We start from the raw sequence: 20,526 nt of genomic DNA, 5'->3' as shown, positions 1-20,526 counted from the left end.
CAATATTCCATAAGAAATACAAGATCATTGACTCCATTTCACAGATGAAAGAAACCCAGGGATAAAAGAGGACAAGAAGAAGCATTTGAGGAATTAGGAAAGTTTGAGGAACATACTGATTGTAAAGTGGTCTGGAGCCAATCCCAACATTTTATAACCAGGAGAGACAGAGCAGGAAATTATTTAGGCCATTTGGGCAACCTTTGAGTGAAATAACTAACAAACCAACCCAAAAACATAGAATTATACTCATAGACTTGTTTGCAAACAGAACAGAAATAACAGAGGAATCCTCCCCCCCCCCCACCCCCCCGCTTTTTGAGTATGAGCAAGATAATTTGTCTGGCCAAGGAAAATTAGTTATTCAAACAGCCAAGAAAAGATAACATCTCTAAATTAAGTTCGTAAACTGAAGACCAAGCAAAAAATTGCAAATAGCACTGCTGATAAATAGATCCTAGCTTGACAATCTCAGTAGATACCTTCTCCTAGGACACATTCTAATCAAAAATTACATGCAGTTTCCCTTGCTCGGGTTTTCTTGTTTACATTAACCACTGGGACTCTTTAGAGCTTAAATACTATAAGGAGAGCAGAGTATTGCTGACTGTACTAACATAGTGTATGCACAGCAACTTTTTTAAGAAGCGGAACAGTTTTAGCAAAGGTGCCTTGGGCACGTTATCAAGATGCTATTAGAAGCCTGCTGTTTTCATAGTTATTGATTCTCATGTGTTTCTAGCAAGGGCTGAACATGCATACATATTTGTTTATTGGCATTATGTCATAAATATCTCTGAATCGTACACAGGGTCAGACTCAGCCATGAAAAACAGAAAACTAACCCCCTCCCCCTACACATGGGACTATCTCTGGATCTATGGGAATGCCTGCAATGTAATGAGACTAAATACTTAGCCAATACTTGACGATGTGTCATTATTTTCAGTATTCTCTTTGGATGAACTCTAAACCTACTTCAATGAGGCTGTCATTTTTGAAAATGATATTAAGAAATTGCATTATATAATTATGCTGATAAGTAAGTTAATTCATTTATTCATTCAAATTTATTCACCTTCCTTTGCATTAACCGTGGAGGTGGTGGTTATCTGAAAGCATGGAAAATTTACGCTTCTTTTAAAATCTAAGATTATATAAAAGACAGAAAGTACATCTGATAATTAGTCAAACCAGTATGTCAAAATCAGGCATTCATAATAGGGGGGAGAGGGATAAAGTCAAGGGCCAGATTTTAAATTTGAATGTTGATTATTAAAATACCATGGCAAAGAGCATGCGTCCCAGTCCCTAGCGGTTGCTGGTACCACAATAAATAACAGGGCATGTAGCTGACATTGAGTTTCCAAACATCTTTCTTAAGGACCAAAAGCACAAAGGCTGTTGATCACAAAAATACCTAAGCATCTGTGATGTGATCAAATTTGGCCCCAGGGTCTGGGCCTGGGGTTGCATTCTGACCAACAAGCGCATCCTGTACCTGTTCAGCTCTTCTTTTCTGTTGTTCCAGACTTGCCAACTCGGAATCCTGAGGTGTGGGCTTGCAACACAAAGGTTTTCTAAAAGCATTGCTAACATTATTAAAAACCTGTGTGAACATTTGCTGGGGTTTGCGACAAGCTACCTATTCAAAGGGGAGACGAAGGGGAGGCCATATTGAGGGAAACAGAATAGATGGTTAAACTCTGACGTTCCCGGATAATTATGGTGTTTATGTGAATGTAAGAGAGGCAAAAATACTTTTCCACTCCTCAATAGAATGTCACATTCTAGTTATCAAAAACTTTTCACCTCTATCAACTAATTTTATCCCAATATTATCAGATTAAAAGAGGCAGCTCAAATGTTGTTTTTAATTGTTATTTTATAACAAATGAGAAAACGGAGGCTTTAAGAAGTTAAATAACTTGATTAAATTAATATAGTAAGTGCCTTATTTTCTTCCTAGAATTTATTACTACCAAAGAATTAATTTTCAAATACATATTTATTTATCAGTAAGGTATAAGCTAAATAAAGTCAGGTTTTTGCTACTCGATTTACCTTTGTACTAACTGTGACTAAAACAGCAAGTGTCTCTTGGTGGGTCATAAAAAATATAACAAATGTCTGTTTGTGGGTATGTGTGTGTGCACACACACAGTGACCAAGAGAGACTTGACCATGAGTTATTTTTGCTACCGTGATGTTATCATTGCAAGAATTAGAATGCCGGGATCCTGTTGTGAAATTCAGTTCCCTTTCCCATGAAAAGGCAGGCAGGTAACAAACAAGAGCAGAATGGGAATCCAAGTTTCGTTTGGTCCATAGATGTCTAAGTGGCTATTATCGTATTCAGATCACAATGAACAAGGCTGAGTAGCAACTCTGATTAGAAACAAAGCCGAATGAGAGCCGTTTTTCTCTCCCCCCCCAGTCTAATGATTGAGGGTAATACGCTTAGACAGAAGGGAAAGAGAATAAGAAACCGGAGGAGCAGGAGGAGGAGAGACCAGCTCCCCCTAGAATAAGCCTGATCTCAAATACACACTCAGTCATTTAAACTCCGGGAAAGAGAATTCGGTCCCTGTGCTCTGTTGGTCCAGGACCTCCTATCATTGCTTTTTTTAAATTAATTGAATTTATTGGAGTGATATTAGTTAATAAAATTATACATGTGGAAAGTAAGCAATTGTACAATATATCATCTATATGGCGATTACCAGAGGGGAGGTGGACGAAGGTAAAGGGGATAAGTGGTGATGGAAGGAGACTTGACTTGGGGTCCTAGGATGATTGCTACAAAGGGATGAAAAAAGAAGGAAGCATATGAAAGGGGAGTCTGGGTTTCTGTCCTTTTGAAACAATAATCCCTCTGATTGTCAACTCTGGCCAAATCCCAATTGTTTCTAACCAATCTCATTACCAATATGTTTCTTAGAGGATAGGGATAGAAGGAGAGGTTCATGAAAGATTCGAAAGCGTGACAGAGGCAAATGAGGAGATATTTTGTTCATCTCTCCCTACATTTTCCCTTATTAACCCTACAACCAAAAACCAATAGGTGAGGAATTTTCTCTGGTGCCTGTTCTCAGGCGCAGGCAGGCAGGATAAAAGGAGGCATAGATGCTAAAGCTCAAAATAAGAGATATCATGTACATGAAAGTATTTTTTCAGAGTTCTCATGTACAACATTGGGTTTGGGGGTGCTACATACAAAGTTAACTTAACAGTGTTTCTCCCTTCTGGAAACTCAAAATCAAACAGTGGCATTAAAAGAAATCAATAGCATTATAGAGAGAAATCGTAGAATTGAAGAAGTAATTATACGTTTCATTCATTCTGATAGTTTAGACAGGAAACATTCTTTTTTTCTCCAATAAAAGTGATGTACGCTTACCTCTAGTCTTCATTTTGATGTATAGATGGGAAGACTTGTTAACGGTGTTGGCAAGGACCTTGGAGGTTTTTATGAAATGTATATTTGATAAAGCTTTGCTAAGCACAGTTTTACCAAGCCATCATTTATATATATATATATATATATATATATATATATATATATATATGTAGTGAGAATAAAGGACATAGAATGAGTTATCCATGGTTACACACCTTGGTTAAAGGCAAAGATGGTGTACAACATGAATAAACTGAATCATAGAATTTCCATTTTTATCTCATAGGTTCCCATAATTAAACCATACCCAGTTCAGTATTTCTGATTTATCATGTTTCTTCCACGTGTTAGCCCATGCACACTGGTTCACTTCCATCATCTTCTCCAAAAGGCTGAAACCCAAGCCGTACACACTTAAAATGCAGTGAAAGAGACCAATAATTATAATTTATTCTTTTAAGAATTGTTGCTGAATGTCTCTCTGGTCCAATTCATCATTTAAATCTCTCTCAAACCTGACAAGACACTTACCAAGTGTAAACTATGCCTTGTTCTCTGCTCCTGGCATAAGAATTTCACTTTCATCTCTCTACCCTCCTTCAAGCACTTTGTTATATCTACTCACTGTCTTAAGATATAAAAAAACAAATAATGCAAGAAAGAGTGGAGAAAACAAGTTTCTAGATTTTGGATTTCAAAGACAAAGCTCTTAGGAAAACTATGAACATCAGGGCATAGCTAAAATGGGAGAAAATAAAATAAAGGACAAACACATAGATAATTAACAATTTTCCTCTTCTAGCCCCACCCCCTGCCCCTTGCCTGGATTGTGGCAGACAATATTTTTCTGTAGGCAGTGTGGAGAAACACATCTGAGCAGAGGCAAAAATTAGCCCTGCATGGAGACACACACAAAGCTCCCTTTTCCTGCTCACAGTCTGGTCACAGCCTTAGATAGAGGTGGAGGAGAGTAAGGGATTGTTCAAGTGCCTTGAGATGGCAGTAAGACGTCAGAAGCAAAGCAGGCCAGGCAGGGGCCAGGCAAATCGGAACCAGGTCACCCAGATGGAAACGCTTCTGTCCCAGCAGGGCACAGAATCAATGCAGTATTCTAGCGCCTCCAAGTGGGAAACTGATGTAGTGAAAGGAGCATTGAAAGCTGACAGAAAGGGACTTTAAGATTCTGGCGTATCTGAGTGGAAATCCATGTGCGCACACTGGGGAATGAGCCTTGGGTCTTCCCAACCCTAGATTTAAGCTATGTCAAGCCCTCCAGACATGAGACTTAGACATCTAGCTAGCAACCGATAAAAAAGAAAAAAAAAAAGCAGCAAGTAAACGGGGATTAAGTTTCTGCCACCATGGTGGGATAACAAAGATTTACAATGGAAATAAACTTGATAGAACTCATAGAGAAACAAAAAGAAAAGTACAGGTTTTTACAGCGGGATCCATTCTTATCACAGAAGCAACAATCTTCTCTCAAGACCCTGCTCTCTGACAAAATTGACATTGCTCCAGATGGATTCTGCAATAAAAATGCTATCTATCAATCAAGTACCCTGAAGTAGTTTTTGTATGTCCTAAAAGCATCTTGTTTTATACTAAGATGTATGGGCATGATGATGCTGATGGTCTCTGAATGTGCATAGTAGGGTTGTTATAAAAGAGCGTACAGAACTGAAAGTCTGATGAGACCATGAAGAAAAAGCATATATACTCATATGATATGTAATTTCCATGTCCCTTCTCTGTTAAATGTTCACATCGATGTTCATCATTTGGATGAACCGAGTGGACCTGCTTTTATTGAGCACATAAAGTTTCTAAGCTTCTCAGGCTCCCACCTGACCCCAGGTGCCTTATGTTTGTCAATATTGCTTCTTCTTGAAGAGCATGACAGAAAGGAGAATTCTGTGAATCAGAACATTCCATGTATCAGAAAACATACATGTTCATTCATGTTTATCATTGATGTTGACAGGTATGAACTCCAAATAGAAAATGGGAAGAAACAGGGAAGGGTAAGAAGCCATCATTGGATTTCTTGGTAGATTTAATTTCTTTGGGTCTTCATTTCCTCGTGAGGCCTCCTATGTTGTGTAAAACTGATCTATAATAATAAAAGCATATTATGCTAATTAGACTGGACGACCTTCCTGACGAGGCAGAGGCAGCTGCAGTGGCGGTGGAGGCTGAGCCCTTTGCACGAATTTCGTGCATCAGGCCTCTAGCATTAAATAAATGTGTATGATCTTGTTTTCTTGAGTTACAATGTCCCATGTTACAGGGGCCCTAGCCAAGAACTTAGAAGGGTAGAAGGAAAAGATAGAACCTTTCTATACAGACACTACACAAGTGAACATAAATAATTGGACATTAAGCACCCCCTCAAAAAAAATCAACAATATTAGGCCTAAGGGACATACAAATTAAAACCACAATGGCATTCTACTACATACCTTTGGGAAGGGCTAAAATAAAAAGGGTTGATGATACTAAGTGTTAGCAAGAATATCAACAAGAGCCTTCATAAATGATGGCAAAAGCATATGGCAATGGCACTTTGAAAAACTCTGGAAGTTTCTTCAAGAAGTAAAGCGTACAGTCACAATATGACCCATATTAATAGAAAAGAAACAAAAATGTGTGTCCATACAAAGTCTTGTAATGCGATGATTGCAGCAGCTGTGGTTTTAATAACCAAACATCCCAAACACCACAAATGTCATTCAGGTTTAATGGACAAGCAACACTCATCTGTGCTCTTAGGAGAAAAACAAAGAAGGAAGGAAAGACAGGAGAGAGGGAGGAAGGGAAAGAGGTCTGAAAAATGAATAGTAGTCTCTATTTGTGCTACTTTCTAATTTATCCTATATAATAAAAGCCTAATATGCTAAGTGTCTGGTTGTCCAGTCGGCCATTCAACCAATCAAAGCATACTATGCTAATGATATGCGAAGGCTGCTCAACTGCTTGCTATGATGTGCACTGACCACCAGGGGGAAGGTGCTCAATGCAGGAGCTGCTCCATGGTGGTCAGTGCACACAGGGGGAGCACCGCTCAGCCATAAGCCAGGCTCATGGCTAGCAAGTGCAGCGGTGGTGGCGGGAGTTTCTTCCGCCCCTGCAGTAGCACTAAGGATGTCCGACTGCTGGTTTAGGACGTCCTGAGGCCTGCGGGGAGCGGGCCTAAGCCATCAGTTGGACATCCCCCGAGGGCTCCCTGACTGTGAGAGGGCGCAGGCTGGGCTAAGGGACCCCCCTACAAGTGCATGAATTTCATGCACCGGGCGTCTAGCGTTTTCATAAGGACAGAACTTAAAAGCTGTCATTTGTTTAACATTTCTCCCTTCCTCTTCGCTCAGTAATTATGACTTATTTTGCTTTTGAAAAAAAATTTTCACCCTATAAACAATATTATTGAAAGAACACACGTGCATGTATTTGTGTGGTCATGTACACACACACACACACACACACACACATATTCATGTAAAAATAATCCCTTTTTCCCTTTAAATTCTAAGTGTAGGCAGGAAGTTTTTAAACATACACTTGGTAAGAGTGATCATCACTCTCTTGTGCAGGGCTTGGGCATTTGTGGGGCACTAATATTATCATAAAAGAATAACACAACCCTTGTCGCATCATTATTGGTTTGTGCATTTTATGTTCATTGGTGGGGATGCACCATCTGCATGCTCAGTGTTCAGCTGGAGACTTAGGTGCGCTTCGTATTCCCAGACGTAAAACCAAAGCACCTAGAGGAGCTGGAATAATTATTGAATATTTTAAAAGTACATGTGCATAACATAAGCACTAATGTTCCCCTGATTCTCATATTATATAATTTAGCCTTGTGTCTTTCCTTTTATTTTAATTTCCATATGAACTAAGGAGTATTTCTATGTTGAAAGTATAAAACAGAGCAGAGTACAGAGAGAATTCCAAGCACTGCAAACATATTTTGAACTTTATGTATTATTAATAGTAATGGTAAAAATAAATACAATTTATTGATCACCAAACCTATAACCACTGTTGTGGCAAGAGGTTGGTGTTATAGCATATTCTTATGCTGGTATAGATCTTATTTCTACAGATGTGGAGATGGATGTCAGAGGTAAAGCAAAACTTATTCAAGGTCAAATAGCAAACAGGTGGCAGAACTATTGATTTCAGAGAGGGGGAATGAGAGAGAGAAACATCGATGAGACAGAAACATCTATTGGCTGCCTCTTGTTCCCTGTCTCAAGAGGAAGTAGGGGGCAGAAGGTTGCCACAACTGGGCATTTTGTCCTGAGCGGAATTGAACCAGCAACCTCCTGGTGCATGGGTCAATGCTCAACCACTGAGCACACTGGCTGGGCCAGAACTAAGATTTAAATGCTGACTCTATTCATTTGGTCTGCATTTTAAAGCAAAGGTTTAAATTCCAGAAGAACACCTTATAAATAATTTATTGTCTCCCTCCTTCCACCCTCTCTCCCTACCTCGCACACTCACTTCCTCTCTCCCTCTTCTCTTCCTTATCTACATTGTTCCACGCTGGTGAGATCAAAGAAAAAGTCTACATTGTGGACTGAGTAAAGGCGCTGTGAGATACGCTGGGTTTTCTGTGGTTGTCAAGAGGAAATAGTGAGACAAAAATGACAAGCAGAGCCCGGAGTTGAGTATGGATGTAGAACATACAGGAAGAGAGAACAATCCAATTTGGCACGAGTATAAAAATGATTACAGTGTGTGGGGGAAGAGAGGGATATTTGGAAACCATCCCATCACTAACTCTGGCCTGGAGGCTTGATGTGTACATAGGTTTTAGTTATATCCCTAATCCAGCTCCTCTTGGAAGTAAGATCAATGAAATGGAGTGGAACCCTCACTGATAGATGGCATCGTTGTGAGAGAAACAAACCAATAGAACAGTTTGCTTTACAGGAGGTTCTGCACACTTCCCTCCAAGTAAGGTCCAATGCCAAGCCTGGCTGGTGTCGCTCAGTGGATTGAACATCATCCCATGGACCAGGAGGTCCTGGGTTTGATTCCAGGTCAGGGCACATGCCTAGGTTGTTGGCTGAATTCCCAGTAGGGGGCGTGCAGGAGGCAGTGATAGATGTATCTCTCTCATTGATATCTCTCTCATCGATGTTTCTATCTCTCTCTCCCCTCCTCTCTATCTAAAAATCAATGAAAACATCTTTTTTAAAAAGTTCCAACACCATTTCCGTTTACAGTTGAAGCATGGCTCCCTGGGGAAGAGAGGTTTGAAAGGGGAAGTGAACAGGAAGTATATCAGAAATATGTTAAAAGGAGTCAGAACAATTCTCACCAGCACCTGTGTATGTATAGAATTTTTGGAGAATGGAAGTGATGACTAGAGATGTCCAGAGAGATTTCTGGGGGCTATGTGCATGAACCTGGGGTGCAGTTCTTTTTTAAGGAGAACAAACAAATTATAATTCATATTAATGTTGCTATTCAATCAATTGATCATCAAGCAATTCTATCAATGAGGCCTGTAAAGTCTCATATTTGACTTCTTTACTATGAATTTGTTAACAGCCTGAGCCATGTGGAGGCTGAATATTATCAGGGTTACACAAATATATTTGAAATTGTTTTTCTCTTCCCTCCCTCCCTCCCTCCCTCCCTCCCTCCCTCCCTCCCTCCCTCCCTTCCTTCCTTCCTTCCTTCCTTCCTTCCTTCCTTCCTTCCTTCCTTCCGTTTTGTTTTTTAAAGAATATAATCTTGACAGTGATTCCAGAAATGAAAGCAGGGTGATGAGATGGTAAAGTACTCAAGGGTAGATAGCAGCCATTTGGATTTAAAGTTTCAAATATGCTGCTCCACTTTTTGTGTGCCTGGATAATACACTGAAATTCCCCATGTCGCATTTCCCTCTGTTAATGGAGGTAGATGCATCTTGCCATCATCCTGTCACCGTGCATCACCTCCATCTTCATCAAAGTTCTCTGAGGTAAGTGCCATTATCTCCCCATCTTACAGAATCGGAAATTGGGCCCAGAGTGAGGTCATATTACCCCAGAGTGATACATTCGGGATGTTAAACAAGGTCACTGTCTCAAATTTGCCCGTTCCAGTCAGAAAACCAGAATAACGTAATGACAAAAGGGGTTGCCTTTGGTATCACACAGACTTTGACATGGCCAGGTTTGTAGTTTACTGAGTCAATTTTTTGAAATATGCCGCGCCGGTTAATTCCCACCCATCAACTGATATATCTAAGGAAGACACTCTCTGACCTGTCAGCCCCAGTGACAAATGGAGAGCTAAACTGCTAGCTGTCCTCCAAGCGCTGTGCCATTTCCAAAAGCTGATCTGGTTAAATAGCCGGAGAAAAAAATTAAACAAACGCAACTGGGTGGACATTTCCTTATTCTGCTGACCCCGCCGAGACACAAATGCTCACTTACCACTCAACCAACTGTGCAGTGGCAAAGCTTTCTTGGTTGACATGATAGGCAGAAAGCTCCACCGTCAAAACAAAGCTGCTACTATCTGGGGGAGGTTTTTTTTAGCACTAGCCATTTCCAAAAAAAAAAAAAAAAAAAAAAATCAATACAGTGGCTAGGAAAATGCCTGTTGGGAAGCCAGAGGCAAAAATCACCTCTCCTTAGATGAGAAAATATGTGACAAGCACATTGCTTGAAATTATAAATTAAAGTGCCGTTGGCAAGTGTGGAAGTAAAGAAGCAAAGCTTTATTTCCAACGCAGAGAGCATACTATGTTTTTAGAGTTAGAATGCAATGTGAGCCAAGAAGGTGATGATGAAAATTTGCAGAGAACAAACAATGCCTGAGATGGTAAAATGAGCTAAAGCGTATTGATACTTCCCAGGTTCTGCTTATATATGTTCTAGGGCTATCTTCATAATATCCTTAGGGGAGAGATGCCTATGTCCTACCCACTTTCACAGAACGGGAACAAAAGGATGTTGCCCAGTAACAGGACTAGTCTTTGGAGAAACACAAGAATCAAACCCAGGTGGTCTCACACTGGAGCCTATGCAATTGCATGCTATGCCACAATCTCTCTCGGATAAGAGGGTTCAGAGTCCTTATTTCATTGAATATTCATACTAATCTTATAAAATAAGAATGATCAGTATTACCTATAAGGAAACAACATTTCAGAGGGACTGACTGTGCCAGTGATACAGCTCAAAACATGTGAAAGAAAGATACTGATCCAGGAGGTAATTTTTTTTTCTTACCAGTAACTGACTATTCTGAATCACTATTTTTTATGTTGTTGTTAGGAAGTAATTATTCCTCTCTGAAATACGTACTATGGAAACCGATTCCTAGTCATGCATGGAGGAGTGTAAGTAAGATGTTTAGGCTAGCATGAAGTTTAATTCAGCACAGTTTTCAAACATGTTAACAATTTCAAAGGCTTTCCAAAGGACTTTCCACTGCTTTTGCGTTCTCTTTCAAAGAAACCTCTGATGTGATGAGTACTTTGTCCCCAAATGACAAGTTGCAAATGAGGCATTTTCCTTGAAAATATTTTCAACGTGAGGAAATAATTTATCCAAGCGGGGAACTCTCCTTGCTGACCCAACGCCTGGGAACCAGGCAGCTTTCATCACCAAGCAGTACTTTCTTGCATTTCAAAGAAATACCACAAAGAAAATTAGCATTGCCTGATTTGCACTTGAAGTTCAGAGAAAGAGTGTTATTATTCTAATGCTTTAGTATCTGGCTGGAGGGCCGAATCACAGGTGAATCAACGCCTCTGGCATTTTCCCTGGACTTAGAGGCTGACCTAGAATTAAAAATCGTATCCCTGTTATCTACTGGATTGTAACCTTAATGACATTGTTTGACAGTGAAACGATGGGTATTGATGATGAGACTGAAGCATTCTTGCCACATGGCTAATTGAATGACACATTTCAAATTAATTGGTGACCCAGGGAACCCCTTCCCTGCTGACGGTTATAAGTATGCACATCACCACCACAAACACCAGAGAAATTTCACTTCCCAGAAGCTGGGCTTCATGTGTAGCCCCTCCTTCAAAACGTATGCAAATCCAAAGCTAGATTGCAGTATACGTTTTGGGGTTTTTCCTTGCTTTTTTGGAGTATTTACAATTCCTGTAAATATCTCTGAGTGTTGAAATCCCTCTCTCATGAAACTAGCACTGGTGTAGTTCTTGATGTTGGAGTATGAGCAAGGCAGATGTCATTCTGTTGCCGGAGGACATGGGGTTCTTGTAGTGTCATGAGGAACATGATTTCTGTGGACCCACAAGGGAGGATGAGGTCTGGTGGTAATATTTATTTGTGGCGCAAAATTAAAGGAGTTTCCCATTGGTCCATCTCTGTTCATCTCGCCATGGAAATTCAGGGCCAGAAATAGAGCAAATATCCAGAGACCCTGATCTATATTAAAGCTTAGTCTCAGTCCAGCATCTGGCTAGTTTAGCTTATGTTCCCAGCTGTAATCCGTTGCTGTGCTGTGGTATCCAGGCTTCTGCCTAGAGCCTGCAGTTGGAGCCTGTATGACCCTCGGCCAGCTGGCTGCTAAGGCCACATGGCTATGGAGAGGAAATGTGCCAACGCTTGGGCCAGTGTGGGGGAGAGGGAGACAGGGAGGGGGGAAGTGTGTGTGTGGGTGGGGAGGAGGAGGAGGAGGAGGAGGAGGAGAGAGAGAGAGAGAGAGAGAGAGCGAGAGCTCGCACTTCTTTGGTCACCTGGAATTATGTTCTCTGTTCACCTGGAATTATGAATTCTCAGTCTTGGGAGCAACCAGAAGCTTTTAGCTTTTTCAAAATAACCAACCAGCTTCCAAAATTTTTTGCAGGCTTCTAATGAGTCCAATGATCCCTCTTTCTGGTTAGACTGACAAGCCTCTAGGGTTAGGCACCTCCCCCTGGCCCACTTTGACTTTATTATGCGCATGCCCTTCTCTCTCCCTGCTACCCCAATACACACACACATACAATCTGGTACCTGAGGGGGGATGAGAGGGGTGTTAATCCCCTTGAAGGGACAATGCTGTGATTCATTGGGGTGTAAAGCTGTAGGAGGAAAAAAAAATGGGACCAACGTAGAAAAAAAAGCAAAAAATAATAATAAACAGTGAGAGAAAAATTCTTGAGAATGGAAAGGGACATGACTTTTATTAAAATCTGAAAACTGATGCCTCCCTTAATATATGAGACTCAATCTAGATATGAATTCAGGAAAGAATAGAACCAATGAACTAAAACAAGTGTAAGTGAGGCAGGAGAGTAAAGACCTAGGGAAATTCCTTGACAAGTGGAATAGGGAAACTGAGACAAAATAATTAAACAAGGCCAAACAATTTGAGCAATTTACAGGCAGCTAAGGAATCACAAGGTTTGATCTTCCCCTACCAAGGACATTTAGGAGCCAATGGTTTACACATTACAGACCTTCTGGGGCAGACCAGCCTCGGTCTCTGTCCCTCTTCAATGATGTTCTTTAAAAATAAAACTAAGCAGACAATAACCCAGACCCCTCTATACACACATTTGGATGAATCAACATAAAGAAGGACACACCTGAAAAGCTAATGAATATTCTATAGTATCAATACCCTCCCCCTGGGACCTCCCCTGAGACCTCCCCTAGGATTCTCACCAGCCAAAGAAAAATAAAAAGCCTCAAGATGAAGGACCCACAGCACACTCTCTCTAGAGCACGCCCACACCTTGTACCTTTGTTCTCTTTCTCCTAAACTCTATGGATCCCCACAAGACTTGCAACCAGGGGAGGAGTGAGCAGCAGCAGCTCATCCCGGACAAACCCCCTGAAACTGTCTCCAAGTCTCCTTTTCTATGACTTCCCTGTGAGCCAAAGAAGCCCCACTTAGGTGCTTTCCTGTTGCTTCTTCTGTCCTAGATGCTTCCTTGTTTCACTGTCCCCAGCCTTAATAAACACACTCTCAAAATCACTTGGATTCATTTAGTGAAATCTTTCCTGCATGAAGTCAGAAACCCACACACTCCTGGCTGGCCCGAGGCAGACCAGCTCTGGGTCAGGTCTCCATCTGGTAACATAAATACTTCAGATTTCTCTATGCGTGTGTACCTATGCATTGTAAAATGTAAAAGACATACATACAGAGAGCACATGCACCCATTCATCAGGATATACAGCTTGGATGATCAAGCTTTTCTGGGAGGTTTAATTTCATTTTATCACTAGAGGCCCAGTGCACGAATTTGTGCACCAGTAGGGTCCCTCAGCCTGGCCTGCGAGATCGGGCCAAAACTGGCTCTCAGACATCACCTGAAGGTGTCCCGGATTGCGAGAGGCTGCAGGCCAGGTGGAGGGACCCCACTGGTGCACGATTGGCACCTGGAAGGGATGTGGGAAGTTGGCCAGCTGAGGAGGGATCATGGGAGGGCTCCAGGGCCCCTTTCACTCAGTCCTGATCAGCCAGTCCTCAGCAGCAAGCTAACCTACTGGTTGGACCATCTGTCCCCTGGTGGTCAGTGCACATCAGAGCAAGCGGTTGAGTGGCCTTAGCATATCATTAGCATATTATGCTTTGATTGGTTGAATGGACGACTGGATGACCAGATATTTAGCATATTAAGCTTTTATCATATAGGATAATTTCATAAATAAGCATGTTGAAAATAGGGCAGAATGCACACAAACTACTTTATTACTAATTTGACACTTTATAAGCACTGGCTGAGCAGGGACAGGTAAAGGACATGGTCCACTTTTACTGGGAACGTAAAGAGATGACAGTTAAAGTCTAGACTGGAGTAAAAAAATGTGTACAAGTGGGTTCCCACATCATCCATGCAAATCTTAGCATAACTGCTAACCGCATCTCCAAGTGCTGCTGGTTTCCACCTTAGAAATAGATCTGAATTCACTTACCACAGGGCACAGAGGAAAGGGGGAATGAATCAGGAGGATCTCAAAGTGAGGAAGCTTAGACACAACAGACAAGCAGACATGCAGGAGGTAAAATGTAATTTTGAGGGGGAAAATCATAAGATAAGATTGGATTTTTCGGCATAATTTTTCTGAAAATGCAATTTGTAGCAAGTTATATTGTCTGTCAAAGAATCCCTACTGCCCTTCTAATGTGCTTTTTAGGATCTGAAACATAAAAGCACATCAGAATACATCATGTGCAAACCATGGCATTAAACAGATTAGAAAAACGAAATGTCATACAGGAACATGGGCGGCTCTCGGGCAGTTAATTTAGTAGAAAAGCAGAGAATCGCTGCAGGAAACGCTTTCTCTGCTTATGCTCCCTGCAGCTAAAATACCTTGTATACCTTATTTTTGAAGGAACAATAACTTTGCTGAAGTGATAAATTTCAAGCTTATGTGGTTTTCGGATGGCACCTCAGCTAAATTTTTCCTGAATTGGGCCGTGTGTTGAGACTCACAGATGTGAGGATGGACAAGCAAGTTTCCCCGTACCCCTCTGTCCCCCAAAGCCCTCCGGCTCTAACACTTTGGTGGGCTCCCTGGGTGCTATCTCTTCCCATGAAATCAATTTTTGGAATAGAACAACCTTCTTGTCACTGACCTCTGGCTCTGCTTGGTATATCTTTTTAAGTTTTTTTTTTTGTTTGTTTTTACATAGTCTCATGGTTAATGCACCACAAACAAAGCGGGGGGGGGGGGGGGGGGGTGGATTGATCTACCTTCAGTTAAAAAATAGCACATTGCGACAGGACATTATCTGGCCACCAGGTCAGGGAAGTTAAATCGAGCATCCTGCATTCCCCAGCGGTCCTGAAACAAAGTCCATCACTCCTGCTAATTAGAGCTTTGCACGTGGGTTCAGACGGAAATCACCTCGGTGGCTTTCTCCAAGCTCTCACCTGGTTCTAATTAGTTCCCCTGGAACATTAACCCAGCTCCCTCCTCCCAGCCCCATCCCTACCTCATGATGCATCTCATTAGAAAAACTGATAAGTGGGCTACTAATATCTGCGAGGTAAGATGTACAATGGCGAGCTCGCCATTAAGCAGGGGCTAATGATAAAGGGGGGCCTTCTTATGGGGAACATCGGAGAGTATCATTGCCTAATGCCCTTTAACGTGGGTAATTAAGCACATTAACAGTGGAGATCATTTTTTCCCAGTGGGGGTGAAGGAGACACTTGAATAAAAAATATACCTTGCCCTGGCCCTGCTGACATCTCTATAAAGCATTTAAGCAGATGTAGCAGAAGTGCTTTACATATTGGCAACTAAGCAGGAAAGTCTCTCCTGGCCTCCCAAATGCAGAGCAACCTGCACTTCCAGATTAAACTTGATCAGCTATCTGTGGGAGGCAGACTACTGACCCCTCCCAAAGATGCCCACGCCCTAATGTACTACCTTCCATGGGCAAAGGGTCTTTACTGCCGCCATTAAGGTTTTGGACCATGAGATGAGATCATCTTGGATCATCTGGGTGAGCCAAGCGAAATCATAAGAATCATGCCCAGCTGACGTGGCTCAGGGCTTGAGCATCGACCTATGAACCAAAAGGTCATGATCGATTCCCAGTCAGGGCCCATGGACTTGATCCCCAGTGTGGGCATACAGAAGGTGGCTGATCAATGATTCTCCCATCATTGATGTTTCTATCTCTCCCTCTCCCTTCTTCTCTAAAATCAATAAAAATATATTTTAAAAAATAATCATTACTGTCTATGATCAGAAGAAGGTGCTATAACTGAAGAATGGTCAAAGAGGTGCAGAGTTGCTGGCTTTGACGGTGGAGAAAAGGGGCCATGGGACAAGAAATGAGGCTGCTTCTAGAAGGTGAGTAAGGCAAGAAAATTAAGTCTCTCCTGGGGCTTCCAGGAGGAGTGCAGTCTGGCTCACACCTTCACTTTAGCTCCCTGAGATCCCACGTGGGGCTTCTGATGTACAGAACTATAAGATGTACAAAACGTTGTGCTGTGTTAAGCCACTAAGTTTATATATTTTGTTATAGCAGCAACAGCAAACTAATACGAATGGAACTTTTGGAGAACAGCTCCCTCAGTAGAAGAACCATGAAGGGCTTGTTCAAGGCTGCAGTCATGACACTTCTATCAGTGTCTAGCACACAACAGAAGCTCAACAATTGTTTTGGAATCAATAAATATGTATTGAAAACCTACCAGGTGTCAGTGACTTAATATAGCTACTATAATAAGAACACTGCTTACTAAAGAGACAATGGAAGCTCACTGTATAAATTACTAGTTTAGGCTACATGGCTACAGGAAAGAAATTAAAAAATTCAAACCACAGCCTGTTTGACAGGCTAAGGTCTATGACCACAGCATTTTTTAATTTCTGTCATTGTCACTTAGCCTCCAAAACAAATCTTTTATGATTTTGTTTCTAGTTACTTGTGCATCCTCCAAATTCTTGAAAGGGATAGCTGAACCTTCCCTTGTCTCCTAGCAGCAGGAGATATTGGGAATGATATAAAAAGTTACGCTGGGAGTTCTTTGAAGAGGATACCAGATAAAAAGATGTCTGTGAAAATAATGAGAGCTAACATCTACATGATGCTTTCTATTTCCCAGCCATGCCTCTGACCGTTTTGCCTACTTTTACACATTTATTCTTCAAAATAACCCCAAGATATAGGTACAATTGGTAACCTCACCCTGGATAAGGAGTGGGAGGTCAAAACAAAACAAAACAAAAACAACAACAGAAGGAAAGAAAAACCAATGAAATAACTTGTTTAGTTCACATTCTATGAATACCACAGGTGGGCTATCAGCCCATGAAGGCTGACACCACAGGGCATGCATTTCACTGCCCTCAACAGCCTTTATCACCAAGGGGTTCTGACATATGTTCTCTTGCCAGAATCCTTAGCCTTATTTGCAAAAGATCCCTTTGCAAACCTGATGAAAACTGTGGTTTGTCTTTCACCATATGTGTACATTTTGTAGAATCTATTTTGGGAATCAAAGACATTAGATTAGAGAAATGCACCCTGGAAACACACACACAGTAGAAAAGAAACTGGGGGACTTACAGATAGGATCGCAATCAATATACCTTTCTTTTTAAAATCTTTTTAAAATATATTTTTATTGATTTCAGAGAGGAAGGTAGAGGGAGAGAGAGATAGAAACATTAATGATGAGAATCATCAATCAGCTGTGTCCTGCACACTCCCTTCTGGGGATCAAGCCCACAACCCAGGCATATACCCTGACCGGGAGTCGAACCTGGGACCCTGCAGTCCGCAGGCCAACGTTCTATCCACTGAGCCAAACCAGCCAGGGCAATACACCTTTCTATCCAAATTTTCATTTGATGTACAGATACAGATGATGTATCCCATAGCCAACTAAAGGTCCTTTCTTCTCTCACTCACTTCTTGACCTTTGCCACAAAGTCACACTAATAATTTTCTTCTCCATTTATAGCTCAAATAGTTAAAAAAAAGATTATGTACATTAAAAAATATTATTGGGCAAACAACAGCAAAAGGGCATGAAATATATACTAATCTCAAAACTTCTTTTTTTAGCTTCAATTCAGGAGCAGGTACTCGAAAGGGCTGATTACGCTATTGTCATGTAAAGGGATTTTGAGCCAGCATCCAGCAGACAGGACCTGCAGATATTTGGATAGGGTAAGATACTGTTACAAAGGCATGCCTTTAAGACTCATTTGGACTATGTTCTGATAATGTATTTGAACACCAGTGTCATTGTGTGGCTGCTGGAAGGGGTCTTGCCATCCTCCAACACTGTGTCATCCAACAACTACCTGTAAAAAGCCTTGCTTTCTACCTGTGGGTGAGTTTTCTGTTTCCAGACAAATCCTAGGTTACAAAAAATGAAAATCCAAATTTGCATGACAAGTGATTTCAAACATAATATTGTACATGAAATGAACCCATCTTTACTCCGTCTCTCTCTCTTTTCCCCACCCCTTCTCATTTTACTTACATAAAAACATAATCTATAAATGTAACTCTTTAAACTGTTTCTAAGACTATCTGATGAAAGAAAAACATTGGAAGAGGGTGCTACTCCAATGAAGGAAAACATCACTTCCTCACAATGATCATCTGCTTCTTTTAATTGGAAGCAGACAATACATACAGTAGGGCCTTGACTTACGAGTATCCCGACTAACGAGTTTTTTGAGATACCAGCTGTCTCTCGGTCGATTTTTTGCATTGAGTTGATAGAGTAATTTGAGTTAAAGAGCTCCTTAAGGAGCTCGGTCTCGGATCGAATTAAACTCATAAGTCAAGGCCCCACTGTATATAAATGTCATATCTTTAATAAGGAATTGAGGAGACAGCCATAGACAGGCACTGGTGGGAAGAGCCATTTATGACTTGATAAATAAGGGACACGTGGTTTAAGAGTGGAAAACAAATGATAGAGCTTTAACATTCCTAAAGAGAGATTGCTGTTCATTGCCATATGAAGGCACTGTGCTCCTAATGAGTGCTCAGCCTTCATACTTGTCAGTGGCCACTATAGGAGGAAAGTACAAAACCTATTTTTTTCCCTCAGGATCTTTATTGTTAAAGAATCTGTATTAGCACAACTTTTAGATAACCGATTGTGAACATTTCATTCGTCAATAAAGAGAAAAAAAAAAAGGATTAGAAAACTCTTCTTAGGCCATCACTGCAGAGATTATATTTAAAGAACTAGGTATTGCAAATCCACAATTGGAGAATTCAATTTTGGATACAATTATATAAGAATTCCAGAGCACAGTGGAAAAAGTTAGGTGAACTATCTGCTTGGGAAACGGGGGTTTCTGGGAGCCGTGGAGAACTCGCCAGTTCTCAGTGGCCCTTTCTGTTTACTAAGAATAGGCAACATGTATACATCTCTATGGGAAATCTGGTCTTACTGGGCTCTTTGCATTTAGGAGAAATGCATGAAATACAAAGATATATATAAACTTCTCCCAGGCAAAGATGAGAAGGAAATGGGGAACCAGTTTCATCTCTTAATTTTTATGTTTAAAAAATAACTTTTGTCCCTTTATTTTTGTTTGATTTCAATAATTTTCTCCCATTGGAATGGTACAATGAGTTTGGAGGAGTTTCTTGCTGAACCTCTTGTTAGATGATGTACTTAGAAATCTGTTTATAGGACCATTTGATAGGGCCCTAGGCAGTTCTTGATGAACTACACCGGGAGGAAGTAGAAGTTTATCTAAGCTTATCTGAGATTACCAGGAATTCAGAATGCAAGTTCTTTCTGGCTCAAAGGAAAGAGATCATCATTGTGCAAATAAGGATTTGATTTTCTGTTGCATGTGCACGAAGCATGCGGCTGAGGGTAAATACCTTACGGAGAGTCAACTGAGTTTATCTAAATTAAAGATGAAAGTGTCTTGGAGCAGGAAAGTATGAATTCCTAAAAATATAAAAACAGCCTGGCCAGTGTGGCTCAACTGGTTAGAGCATTATCCCCTGCACAAAAGGTTGTGGGTTCGATTCCCTGGCAGAACACACATATCTAGGTTGTGGGTTCAATCCCTGGTTGGGGTGTGAATGGGAGGTACACTTTGCAATTTGACATTCTCGTGCCCTAGGACTTAATGTCTAAGTCTATAGCTGACCTTTTTACTTCTTTTGTTCTATCTTCTCTTAACAGGTTTCATTTCCACCAAAGAAGCCTGACTTCCTTAACTGGCCTGCTGAGAGGAGCTTCCCATTGGATTTTTGGCCACGTGGGATGCGTTGTTGCCTGGGTACCACCTCCATCACACCAGAAAACCATGCTACCTGCTAGGCACAGACCATTCTGTGGAGAAGAGGAAATGGAGGAGTTCCTCTACAATGGATAAGAGTTGTTCACATTAGGACTAGGGTGGATGAATGACAATTATAAGTAGGAGTGGAGGGAATCTCAGCTCTATGACATAAATAAGGTTACTTTGTATGGGAGCCAAGAACACTGCCTCGAGGAAAGATCGTGGGGATTTGACTCATTACCCCTGTGGCTTTTAGATAAATACTAATTCTTGTGAGTTTTTAGATTTTTTCCCCCACTTGTATAATAAAGCTAATAACAGTAACTCATAGCACTACTATAAGAATTAAATCAGATAAGTCTTAAAAATGTTTTAGCCCTGTGCTATAATAATTTTTTTATTGTTTAG

Source organism: Myotis yumanensis, unplaced genomic scaffold (assembly GCF_028538775.1).
Source record: "Myotis yumanensis isolate MYYU_CA2020_CCGP unplaced genomic scaffold, mMyoYum1.0.hap1 SCAF_18, whole genome shotgun sequence".
Lineage (NCBI taxonomy): Eukaryota > Metazoa > Chordata > Mammalia > Chiroptera > Vespertilionidae > Myotis > Myotis yumanensis.
Note: the sequence above shows the minus strand (reverse complement) of the source record.